A 14,062-nucleotide genomic window follows, 5' to 3' on the forward strand; every position below is an offset into this window, starting at 1 on the left:
TGTCATGGTTCGGGGCGTGTCAGTGCCCATGGCGTGGGTAACTTAGCATGGCTAGCGTGGCCTGCTGCAGTTCTGACCTGTCTCTGATTGAGAATGTGTCACGCAATATCAAGCGCAAAATAAGGCAACGAAGGCCCCGTACAGTTGTGCAGCTGAAGAAATGCATAATGGATGAATGGGGGGAAATTCTGCTTGCTAAACTTGTGTCTTCACTCAGCGTCCAAACGCTTAATAAGTGTTCTTAAAAGAAAAGGTGATGTTACACAGTGCTAAACAGTCGACTGTCCCAACTTTTTTGGAATGTGTTGCAGTTATCAGATTTGAAATGAGTGTATATTTTCAAAAATAAAAGTAAAACATCAAATAATGTTTAATAATGTGCTTTCGGTATAGTACAGGGTGAATTGAATTTTCAAATGACTCTTTTTGGTTGTTGTTTGTTTTTTTTTGTTTTGTTTTTTGCCTTTTCCATACTGTCCCAACTTTTTGGGAGCCAGGGTGTTACTTTTTACAGATCTCAAAGAACTCTACATTAACCGAATTGACTCAGATTAGCGTCTATTCATATAAGTTTAACATCCAATCATTTTAGGTTAGCATCCAATCAAATTCATCAATACAGGAAAAAAAACAACATTCACCTCTGGTGATCTTCTCGTGCTGCACAATGTAGTTAGTGCTCCAGCTATATCCGTGCGTGTCTGTAGATGAATAAGCCACCAGACAGCAGTGTGGAACTTGACGATGAGCGCCCCTGGCCCTACGTCAGTAAAAAAGTTTCAGTATGCTGAAGTAAGCAAAGACTCCTATAAAATGAAGCGTCCCTTTTTTCCTCCCTGGAAGGCATTCATTCCAGTAGCGAGAACATACTACGTGACCAAAAGTTTGTCACCTGACCATCAAACCCATATGTCCTTTTTGAACATCCCATTCCAGACTTAGTCCCCCTTTTGCTGTTATGATAACCTCCACACTAGACTTTGCAACATATCTGTGGAGATTTGCCCATTCAGCCTCTATGCAGGCCACTCGACGTCTTCCACTCCATCCTTAACCTCTCCAACCGTGTCTTCATGGCGTTCGCTTTGTGCACGGGGCAGATTTGAACCACTTAGTTTCCCTCTTGAAGGGAAATTCTAAAGCTACAGCATACAAAGACATCCTATACCATTGTCTGCTTCCAACTACCCCCCTAACCCCCCCCCCCCCCCCCCCCCCCCCAACAGTTTTGACGAAGTACCCACATATGGGTGTGATGATCCAGTGTCCACATACTTTTGGCACAAGATATGGACTGAAAAATTAGACGCAATCATGTCTTTTAGGGGTGTTTTTCTTACATGTGTGGTGTTTCGTCGGTTTGAATGCAGCCCTGGTGTGTGTTTCCTTTCAGTGTTGTGCTTTAAGCAGGTGATCACACAGCAGAGTGAGCTGGTCTCAGTCTGCTTCCATGTGAACTCTAGCACGGTTCGATTGCAGTCAGAAAGTGATGTGACTCTCGATCGACCCGACTGCAGGAAGTCAACCAAACATGTTGTGGGTTGCAGCTTTTATTTTTTTGCCAAAGCACAGAGCTGTAGCTAATCACTTCCTTTAAACCATATCCATGTTCCTCCATACTTGGGTGAATTTTTTATTTATTTATTTATTTATTTTTTCCCCCATTTAAAGAGGCAATTAGTTGTTAGTGAATAAGATAATCTCACATGTTTACTGACAGGCTGGGGGTGGCCATGTCAGTCAAGTTCCCTCTGTGAAAGCGGCTCTTCTCGGCCACATTTACTGATGAATTGTAGCAGACTCGCTAGCGAGGTCAAGGTTGTGAAACTTTGTTGTGAAACAGGTTTTTATTGTCAGTTTTTCCATCTGACGTTGCCGTCTCATGCAAAAGTCTCACGTTGTAAAAGAATTCTTGAGCTCGGCGAGTTCTGAGAATGCACGATGTGATGTCCTTATACTGCAGATGAATGAGCTATCGCGATTAAAGACGGTCAGAAAAAGATTTGATCAAAATCTCGGGGTGTGGCTGCGGCGACAGCGCTCCTCTAAAAGCAACCGACAGCACAGGACCGCACAAATACAGTATTTGTACAAAACATGCTGAGGAACATCCTTATTTCTACACAGTCCTAGATCATGCAGATTGATGATGTAAACTGAACACTTTTCTTTAATCCCAGCTCCATCTTTTAGGGAATTTTCCTTGTATAATCTGACCTGGAGAGCACACATTATCACGGTGTGTTATAGAATTCAGCCAGGATTTTACTGGGATCATCTCGTACAGTGTGACAACTCGATAATATTAAAAGACTGCTGCGATCGCACTATCCGGTGTGACCCGGATGAGGACGGGTTCCCATCTGAGTCTGCTTCCTCTCAAGGTTTCTTCCTCATATCATCTCAGGGAGTTTTTCCTCACTACCGTCACCACCGGCTCGCCCGATAGGGATAAATTCACACACTTAAAATCTCTACCCTGTGTTTATACGTTTCTGTAAAGCTACTTGGAGACAACGTGCATTGTTCAAAGCGCCATACAGATAAAATTGAATTGAATCGAATATGCTGTAAGTCTCCAGACAAATGGCGAAATTATTCCTATCGCAATGTTGACACACTGTCTCATATATTCAGGATTATTGGTTTCGTGAGGAAAGGAACATTACACTATAGAAAAATCCACTATACGAAAAGAAAACGCAGTGAATATGATATTGTGCCGCCAAAACGGCTCTGATCCGTCACGGCACGGACTGTACAAGACCTCTGAAGGTGTGCTGTGGGATCTGGCAGCAAGCCGTTAGCAGCAGATCCTTTAAGTCCTGTAAGTTGCGATATGGTGCCTCCATGGATCAGACTTGTTTGTCCAGGACATCCCAGAGACGCTCGATCGGATTTTGGGAATTTGGAGGCCAACACCATGAACTCTTTGTCATGTTCCTCAAATCATTCCTGAACAATTTTTGCAGTGTGGCAGGGAGCGTTATCCTGCTGAAAGAGACCACTGGAATTAGGGAATACCGTTGCCATGAAGGGGTGTACCTGGTCTGTAACATTGCCCAGAGCATCACACTTCCTCCGCCAGCTTGCCTTCTTCTCATAGTGCATCCCGGTGCCACCTCTTCCCCGGGTAAGCGACGCCCCTGGCATTTTCAGTCAGATCCTTATACTTGTCCATTTTTCCTGCTTCCAACACATCAACTGTTCACTTGCTGCCTAATATATCCCACCCCTGCACAGGTGCCATTGTAACAAGATGTTAAATCACCTGCCAGTGGTTTTAATGTTATGGCTGATTGGTTTCTATGTTGCAGTACGCTGACATTGTCATGCACAGCCGGTATTTTCATTTGGCATCTCAACAATAGTAACTCGCACCTCTGTATCAGCATATTGATTGACATCCTGCACTGCATACAGTGTTTTCATAACGGAAAACTGAGATTACACAGCTTTGTTGGAAGATCGATGACTGATGGACAGACGAGAAGATATTTGACTTCTGATGGAGGACAGCGGACGTCGGTGGGTGGGATATTGCACAAAACAGGAGAAAGAGAGTAACTTCAGGTAATCGAATCTTCTTCAGGCACCAAATTGAAATCTGAACAGAAGACAAGAGTGTAATCATGTCGAAATGACCACTCAACGAGGGGTGATGCACCGACGACAGTGAGGAAGCTAGAGTTGGGCTTGATGCGGTATAATGTGTGAAAAGAACATGTTATCCAGGTGAGAAGAAAAATAAAGGATGATGAAAAGTGAGAAGTTGAGGGGGGAAAAAAATAATAAAAGATCCCACAACACAGACATTTCAAACGGAAGAGATAGAGCTCTGTATGAGCTCTGACTGCAAACCATCATGAGCTACTATCTGTCAAAATAGAAAGAATAACCAATGCCAGTGTAGGCATAAAAAAAAGATAAAAGTTACTCACAGGAAGTTAGAATGTTGGAAGCATTGGTTTTAATACAGTATTGATGACATGCCTCACTTTGAAAGCTGTGGATGTAATATACGTTTTCAGTTCTATTCTTTACACTGGGCAAAATCTGGTAGACACCATTACAAAAACTTACCAGTTTTTCTCCATCCATCCATCTTCTATACCGCTTATCCTTCCTTCAGGGTCACAGGGAACGTGGAGCCTATCCCAGGAAGCATGCGGCACAAGGCAGGGTACACCCTGGACAGGATGCCAATCATATACACATTCACACACCCATTCATACACTACGGACACTTTGGACACGCCAATCAGCCTACCATGCATGTCTTTGGACTGGGGGAGGAAACCGGAGCACCCGGAGGAAACCCCCGCAGCACGGGGAGAACATGCAAACTCCGTACACACAGGGCCACGGTGGGAATCGAACCCCCGACCCTGTAGGCACATCATGGGAACTATGGTTAGTGAAAATTCAATTCGATTATGGCTTTTTAACTATGGCACCTTATGGCATCCAACTGTCATTGTTTTACTCATGAGTTTGGATTTTTTTACCCCATTTCTTCCTAATTTGGTCTTTTGCCAATTCCTGATCATTAGCTAGCTCTCTCCTGCGAAAGCGACCATACAAATAACAACAAAATGGGCCTCCTGAGGGGCACAACTGAAAAACAATGGCCTCATTCATCCCCCGAGACTGAAGTTCAGAACATCGAATACCAAAGTTAGTATCCCACGGATGCCACAGCCAGCCGTGGCAAGGGTGTTCAAGAGAACTAAATAGGCCGTGCTCTTTACGTGGGATGGATGGCATTGCTCTTTCTCCTTTGTCAATCAGGGGAGTCTGTGAAATTATGTATGCTGGAGGGCATGTAGTGCTCTGTGACACAGCATGAATATCAGTTTAAACAAAAGAAATATTGGGCTGGTTTCACATGTCCCAGAGGAAGCCCGTGTTAGCCTTCACCCTAACCTGACTGTAGGATGGCTCTTGAATGATAGGGAGAGGAAGCTGGTAGGTGTGAATTGACCAAGACCAATTAATTCACAATAATAATAATAATTAACAGCAAAGCTACTTAGGATACTCACGCATTTAATGTCCTTTTGAATAGTGGCATTTGCATACACTACAAGAAGACAGATCACATCATAATCACATCATAATCTTCAGCTGTTAACTAACTAACTAAAGAGTAAGTGCAGTAAAAGTACCACCTCATTAGCCTTTGCTATCTGTGTCGTCATAGTTTACCACTCGTCAGAGTTCATTGTTTAAGAGGGAGATGAGGTATCAGAAGGACCGGATGCAAAACTGGTCTAATCATGATAGCTTTGTGCCGTCCAATTCGTCCTCTTTCCTCTCTCTTTGCTTTTTTGCTCCACTTTTATGTTTGTATTTGAAAAGCTTCCTGAGATTTTTTTTTTTTTTTCTTTCACAATTAAGCTGGTGGCTGCTGCACTGTTCGAAATTGTTAACTTCAAACAAAGCAATTATCCCACTGGATATAAACCACATTTCCCAGACAAAATGTGGAAAACCTTTTCACAGCATTAGGTATAGTAGAAAAGTAAAGCGTGACTATGAAGCAGCTTTATTTGTCCTTCATTGTGTGCACCTAAAAGGCAGAATGAATAAGTTAGAGTGGATAAATGGTGTAATTTAGTTGATGAATAGCGCCGGTATACGGAGTTCAGTGCAAACAGTTAGCCCCACAGTCGCATCAGCACCCACACGGGTCATGGGCATGACTATGGTCTGGAGAAATTTATAGGAAGTTATCATTTCAGTTATACAGTTATAATTTCTTTCAGTTTGCAGGGAAAAAAAAGAAGTACTTGTCCACCAAAGTCTGCTCAAAATCTCCAAACCAGGCAGCTTGTACAAGTCAAGACTCTCTAAATGATGTCTGAGGATCTGACTGTAATGTCTTGGAAGCCTGCCACATAGACCAAGGCAAATTACTGGAATTGGTACAGTTGGTTAAGAGTGCTATATATAAACAGATTATACAAGAACTGGCTCTTAAAACCCTTATCCGACGCTCTGTCTTCAGAAACGCCCTTGAGGAAATTGGAACTGTATGAAAACTTACACCTGACAGCAAAGAAAAAAAAAAAATTACATACATCACTGACGTTTCCTCCTACAATGAAGGATCAGGGAAAGGTAAAATCAAAGCACGTCTTGATATACCTGTGACGGTTTGATAAAAAAAAAAAAAAAAGTCAGTTTTTGAGAGGCTGTGATCTTTTTTAGGTAAGAATGTCATTATTGACTTCTCAGAAACACATTCTTGGAGTATAGCTCCTCATTATATTATCTGTCGCAAATTTAGGCATGGAATAATCCATGCAGTGGAAATGGCTTTGTGTGGTAGTGTGTAAACATTACGTGTCAAACTCGAGGTCTACGGGCTAAAGCCAGCATCCTGCCTCGTTTCATTCGGGCTGTGAACTTACCGTCGAAAAAAAAAAAAAAAAACGTTGAAAGGGCCCATTACTAGTACATTATTACTCAACACGATATCGACTTCTGACCGTCCGTTTATGGATGCTCCACAGTCCGGCGCACATGGCCTCAATCTCGGAGCTGAAGTGCTGCTTAATATGGACGACTATCTCCTGCTTCTGATGCAAGTCAGACCAGGCGTCTAAAAAGATTCAGAAACGCACCGGGTGTCGGCCTTTAGCGTCATTCGGTGATTGACGCCAAATCTCGAAATGTATCACCCAGCGTAGAGACTTACCAATATGTAGAAACAAGACAAGTCGATGGAGCGCGAAGACGAGAGATGGGAGATGTTCTCAGCATAGATGATCCAATGTGAGTTCTTGTTAATCTTTCTTAACGTTGCATATTCATAACCGTTTGAAGAAATATTCACCGAGGCTCGTAATAGTGCGTAAAGATGAATAATTTCTGTTCGCACTTCTAGGTTAATGGTGTAATCAATTGAACAGATACAGTCTGTTAAAATCAATAGCCTTACATTACGGCCCTTCAAGGGCTCACAAAATGCTGATGTAACCCAGGCAGAATCCTGATAAACAGTGTGTTCACATTTCACTGTCTACAAATAGTACTTACATGAATAAGAGTCCATACCTTTTATATGCTCGATAAGACACTCTTGTCAGGAGCAAATGAAAAAACTATGGCAGTCTTACATCCTTTTCAAGATGCAAATTGATTAGCACAGCACTAAAAACCACAAACCCTACGAGATCAGATTTAGCCGCCCATCACTTCTCATGCATCACCACGGCAGGAAATGCTTATTGTCTCTATATTCAAGAGGAGCAATCAGATGTACAATCTGAGAAACCAAGAGTAGGCTGGCTAATCGTTTTGCCGAGCACTTTAAAATGACCTTTACATTACATTTACATTTATTCATTTAGCAGATGCTTTTATCCGAATACAAGCAAAGTGATATATCGAGCAGAGAACAATACAAGTAGTGCTACCATATAAGAGTGCTAGAGGAGCAAAATGCACAGTAGAGGTGGAAGAGCCAGTGTAAGGGCAGATTATTATTATTATTATTATGTAGAGGAAAGTTAGGGGTTAGTTAAGTGCTCACGGAAGAGGTGGGTCTTCAGTTGTTGTTGTTTTTTTTTTCGAAGATAGTGATAGATTCTTCTGTCCGGATTGAGTTTGGAAGTTCATTCCACCACTGAGGGACAGTCAGTTTGAAGGTTCTGGAAAGGGATCTCGTGCCTCGCTGAGTATGCTCTATCAGAACTGTCGTTCTTTAACCGATCGCAGGTTGCATGAGGGAACATAAACCTCAAGGAGAGTGTTGAGGTAGAGGGGTGCTGTTCCAGACAAGGTCTTGATTCGATACCGGCGGCTACAGGAAGCCAGTGGAGAGAGACGAAGAGCTGTGTGACGTAGGTCCTTTTGGGCTGGTTGAAAACAAGCCGTGATGCTGCATTCTGAATCATCTGAAGGGGTTTGATGGCGCTGGCGGGGGCGGGGGCGTTGTAGTAGTCCAGTTTTGAGATCACAGTAGCCTTGGCTAGTAGATGTGTAGCATGATCAGTGAGTGACCAGCACTATACGACCAGAAGGGATCTCCTTTCCAGTAGCGACATATTTCAAAAACGATGGATGGTGCATTGAAGGCATCTCCGTTTGCATTGCTAGCTGTGGAAGCTTAATGAATGTTGGAGCCCTGATTCAATGACAGGATATCGGTCAGGATATTCTAGTGTCTAACCATGGTTGAGCCTTTCAGCACGCAGACTCATAGACATGAAAATGTTACGCATACACACGGGAACACACTCGGCGGAAGACAGAAAAGCAACACCATTTGTGTTTGGTATTTCTTTTAATGTCAAGTATTTCAAGTCTGCCTCTACTGAATATCAAGCACGGTAAACAGAAAAAGCTCTTTTGTTCACTACACAAAACGTACAGTTCTGTCATCTGTCTCTTCGTGTAATTTGTACTTTAATTTACACAATGTTTGCTAAAAAAAAAATTACTGCTGGATTCTTCTCCAAAGGCTTTTAAAAAAAAAAAAACCGTTGATGAAGTAATTCACCTCATCCATGTTTATTATAACTGCTATTACATTTTCGCCTTCACAGTCACTGATGATGGACCCATTTAAAAAACAAAACAAAACAAAACAAAAAAACATGGTAAAGGTATGTATTAGGGGTCGAACCCAATGACACTATCTGTATCTGGTATCTTGACTGGTATCTTCTATACCGCTTCATCATTTTCAGGGTCACGGGGAAACCTGGAGCCTATCCCAGGGAGCATCGGGCACAAGGCGGGGTACACCCTGGACAGGGTGCCAATCCATCGCAGGGCACACAAACACATACCTGCACCTGTATCTGTATCACTATTTGTATCTGGACCTGTATCTCTATTTGGATTTAAACCTTAAGTTGGTGTGGCCTAAACCTCAAGAGTTTATTATTATTATTATTATTATTATTATTATTATTATTATTATTATTATTATTATTATTATTATTGTTGTTGTTGTTGTTGTTGTTGTTGTTATTTTACACCTTACATTCGACAGGATTCCATCCTGATGCACAGTAATGTCAGTCAGCACTACACTGAGCATCCCCTATTAAACACATACAGATACACATCTTTAATAAAACTGCATGCAATATACTATCATTTTATGGCATTCCTAATAATAGACATTCTGTGAAAAGCAGTCCATTCAAAACTGAATACACTGCACTCTTGGTATAAGCTCATTTAGACTATAATTCAAAAGTGACACATCCTTATTAGAAGTGTCTCGCAAACCCTTTGCATTACAGTAAAGCGGTCATTTTCAACTCCATGATCAAGTCATACTGTGTATGGAAGTCAGTAATAAAACACCCACAAAAGAATTATGGATCATTATTGGTTTTTCGTGCTTTTAAATATATCAGTTGTGTGGAAAAAGTTATCATCGCGTCTTTTGATGCATCATTCTTCTCATGAAGCCATCAAAGGATCTGCTGATGCATATCCCATAAGGGTTTAACTTGTCATACTCATCAATATGCAACACATACGTGTCTGTGCAGTTTCTCTACCAATTATTATCCTACCCGTCCACTGTTTTTTGCACATCCGCTGATAGACATGATGTTTCCCAGGGATTTAAATTTTTTTTCTTAGCTGTTTGTGTACTGTATGTATGAAGGGACATCTTCTTTAAATGTCTTGTTTCACCTTCACCACAGTTAATTGTTACAGAAGATTTGTTTTATATCCTGCAATTCCTCCGAACACAAAATGCCACAGTTTGTTTAATCGTGCCAAAAGTCACCTGACATGATGGTATCTATCTTATAAAACCTGCAGATTATAACCTAAAAAACTGTCTTAGTGTAAGCACACTTTAATTTTCCGTAAGAGCGCCACTTGACAAGTCTTTACGGGTTCGGTATGATTCATGAAGATAATAAAAGGGCATACAGAGTCCAAAATAAAAATATTCTCGTTCTGTTCACGAGCCCATTCAATATAACGAAGACGGACATATAGAGATGATGCGGTGGTTTTATTTTCTTTTAAATGGTGGAAATGGGCTGGTTTGAGGCGAACGTGCGAACCATTAAGCCACCGTGCGCCATGCGTAAAATCTGTCGATGTAAAAAAACAAACAAACAAACAAAACCTTTGAGTGTAAATGAGCTAGTCTGAATTTCTGTATGTCTCTGGTTACTTTTCACTACTGTTTAAAGCTCGATGTAGACTGGGTTAGATTTACACAGGGAGATGGAGTAATGCATTTTTTAAGTCCCACACGAACCCAGCATGTCAACGTTTGCACGTTCCCACATTTGAAATGATGCCATTGTTTTGTATACTGTAGCGATAACCCCAAATTAACATGGCTGATTAACACTTAATCGCTATTGGCCAGGATTTCAGAACAGTGGATGTCCATTGATGTCTCTGGTTAATAACTTGATGGAAGGTTAAATCAACACACATCACCAGTTACTTGTTACCTCGTGCTTGGCTCTCGGGCTTGGTGGTGAATCGCATTAAGTGATCCATCATCATTGAATTAAGGATATACACGAAATATAGGCTAGTGTTATAAATACTGGACTGTAATGACTCGGATTATACTAGACAATGAGTGATTTTGTGGATGATTAAATACTCCGTAGGAAGCACCAGACTTTGAGAAATGGTGAGTAAATGAAGAAATATTGATTTGCTCCGAAAGAGCATCGCACATTTCTTTGACGTATCTTTTAAAAATGCTATTCTCATATTATTCTCACCAGTCATGAGTCATGGACAGACACAAAGCTGCAGATGGTGGAGAGGTCACGTCAAAGTCAAGTGTGTGTGTGTATGTGAGTGAGTGAATGCCATTTTAGAGCTTTCAGCTGTGAATTTTGCCCGACACTATATCCACTCAGATCTGTGGTCAAGAACACTGTAATCAGATTCATGTGATTTATGAGTTTATCTACGGGTTTATGAGATTTGCAACTCATTGCATTCTGTATTTATTTACATTTTACACAGCGTCCCAACATTTTTGGAATTGGCGCTGTAGATACAGTGCACACTTTAACATGAGGTCTACAAATAAGTGTATAATAATAATAATTACACCACAGCGCCATTGATTTTTTTTCATTCTGGTGGTATTGATTCATTTTCTCTGACAGTAGCGCCGTAAGAGCTGTAATTCAAATCACAGGTATATATGTGTAGAACATATTAATATTTATATATTAATATATATTATACATTAATGCACTTTAAACATTGTTTCCATAGCAACGGCTAATAGGGACTTGTATGGCGGATGCACGTGAATGTATTTTTAAAAATGTTGCTGATATAGTGAAATTTTCTGCGAGGCGACGTTTATTTAGCAATTTTTGGAAGGAGTCTCCAGTGTCAGCGTTTTGTAACAGTCCGAGGTAAATCATCAACTGTCGTGTGTGGTTTTTTTTTTTTTTTTTTTTTTTGTCTTGTCTTTTAACTTAAGAAAGAGAAAAATGAGAAGCACAACTGTTTATAGCTGGGAATGTACACTCATGTCCACTTTATTAGGAACACATGTACACCTGCACATCCATGCGGTTATCTAATCAGCCAATCAAGTGGGATCAGCGTGATGCAAAAAAACAAAAACAAAGCAAAACATGCAGATACTGGTCAAGAACTTTCATTAATGTTCACATCAAACATCATGAAGGAAAAGTGTGATTTCTGTGACTTTGATCATGGCGTGGGTGTTGGTACCAGATGGGCCGGTTTGAGTATTTCAGAAACTGCTGATCTCCTGGGATTTTTCACACACAACAGTCTCTAGAGTTTACACAGAATGGTGCGTAAAACAAACGCAGCTGGTTACAGGAACTAACTCGTGGACATTTCACTGCATTAAATGTAACAATAAACGCATAAAGAGTCCCTTGTGTCGTTAAAAAAATAAATAAATAAACAGAACATTGTAATTGTTGGCAAATTGCTTTAGTTTAAGACGCATAAAATAGGTAATCAGCCATTGTGATGCCATCTTATGCTCTGGCATTTGTTGTGTGATCCTGATGCTTTCTTTTTGTTCCCTTCTCCCCTCTCTGCCTGTGATTTGTTTATGATGGTGTTGTGTTTATGTTTTTCTACGCAACCACGGTGGAAACAAATTTCCTCTTTGAGGACAAATAAATTATCTATCTGTCTGTCTGCTATCTGTCTGTCTGTCTGTCTACCTATCTATTTATCTGTCTGTCTATCTATCTATCTAATCTATCTAATCTGTCTGTCTGCCTGTCTGTCTATCTATCTATCTAATCTGTCTGTCTGTCTGTCTGCCTCTCTGTCTATCTATCTATCTGTCTGTCTGTCTATCTATCTGTCTGTCTGCTATCTGTCTGTCTGTCTGCTATATGTCTGTCTGTTATATGTCTGTCTGTTATATGTCTGTCTGTCTATCTATCTGCCTGCTATCCTTCTATTTGTCTGTCTGTCTGCCTGTCTGTCTATCAATCTATCTAATCTGTCTGTCTGCCTCTCTGTCTATCTATCTATTTATCTATATATCTATCTATCTGTCTGTCTGTCTATCTATCTATCTGTCTGTCTATCTATCTGTCTGTCTGCTATCTGTCTGTCTGCTATATGTCTGTCTGTTATATGTCTGTCTGTCTATCTATCTGTCTGCTATCCTTCTATTTGTCTGTCTGTCTGTCTGCTATCCGTCTGTCTATCTACCTATCTACCAGTCTGTCTGTCTATCTATCTATCTATCGATCTGTCTGTCTGTCTGTCTATCTGTCTATCTGTCTAAAATATTTCGGTTTGCGCTGATATAGAGAAATAATCAACTTTGGGATGGTCACAGTAACTCTTCATGCCAGGCCACATCATACTTTACTCACTGCTGCATGATGTTCTTTAATGGGATCAGTTAACGATATGTTAATACTTCACTATTTTCATTAGTGTCTATTCATTTATAAGTCAAAGGCTATTAATGTGCAAGTTTCAGGATTAGTGAATGTATTCATTTATTTATAGTAAAGTGTTTTCTCTGAATAAGGAAGCTGAAAATAACTGCAGTGGTGAGTTAGTTAATTAGCTGGCACATATTCTTACTAACCTACAGTACTTCTGACGCGTTTCACACTGGAACGGTTTTCAGATCGCGTGGACACATTTTTAAATAGGCGCATTGCTGGATAAATATTAGGGTTTTAATAATGATTTGTGTGTAATTCAGTGGCTCGGCGAGATAGATTTTCGAAATGGATCTAAAACAGCGGTTGCGCACATGCTTCCCTTCAGAGCAACACAAGCTCCCATTGAGGGAACGAGAGAATTTTTCAATGAGTTTGAGAGGCTGTGTTTAATCTAGTCAAGCCTAGCGCAGTGAAATGCATGCCTGAGTCAGATGATCAAGGAGAGCTCTCTTTGAAGTTGAATGCTTATTTGCACTTCAGTTGCTCCTCCGAGACAACACGGGGACGTTCGGTAGATCACACGCAAAACCATAGCATTAAACATCACCTATTTGGAATTTTACAGCAATTATAAACAGCTGGATTTGTTTTCTTATCGATCTCGCTTTTCACCTTTGAGAACGCAGGTTCCTCCATCAGCTGGTGGCATCTGTTTATTTATGATCCATCTCGCTCATTGCATCGCAGCGTGCCACAACATAACAAGTAATTATTTCAGTGCCTGGCAGCGGAGAGCTGATTAAAGATTTAAACTCCAAGTGGGACTGTGAAGTCTGTGCTTTGTAGAGGCGCCTAAGGAAAGAAAGTGGCCTGGCTCTACATCACAGGTTTTCAATTTAGTCCTCAGAGACCTTCAGGCGGTGCGACTTAATTCTGTTCTAGCACCAAGCACACCTGAAGCAGGTAGTGAAAGCTGATTATTACCTTGCGCAGGTGTGTTAAGGCTTACTCTTCACTTCAAGCTTGAATGTCTGTTGAAGACTTTATTCAAATAAAGGCAGCAACAATTGCAGATGTGAAATGCACCTCGGGTTCAGAAGTCAGACTGAACCCTGGGCCTCGGAAACGTTTATCATATATACAGCTTATCCAAGGGATAAAACAAGGATGAATGCAGTTTCATAGATTTG

This window comes from Ictalurus punctatus, chromosome 24 (genome assembly GCF_001660625.3).
Source record: "Ictalurus punctatus breed USDA103 chromosome 24, Coco_2.0, whole genome shotgun sequence".
NCBI lineage: Eukaryota > Metazoa > Chordata > Actinopteri > Siluriformes > Ictaluridae > Ictalurus > Ictalurus punctatus.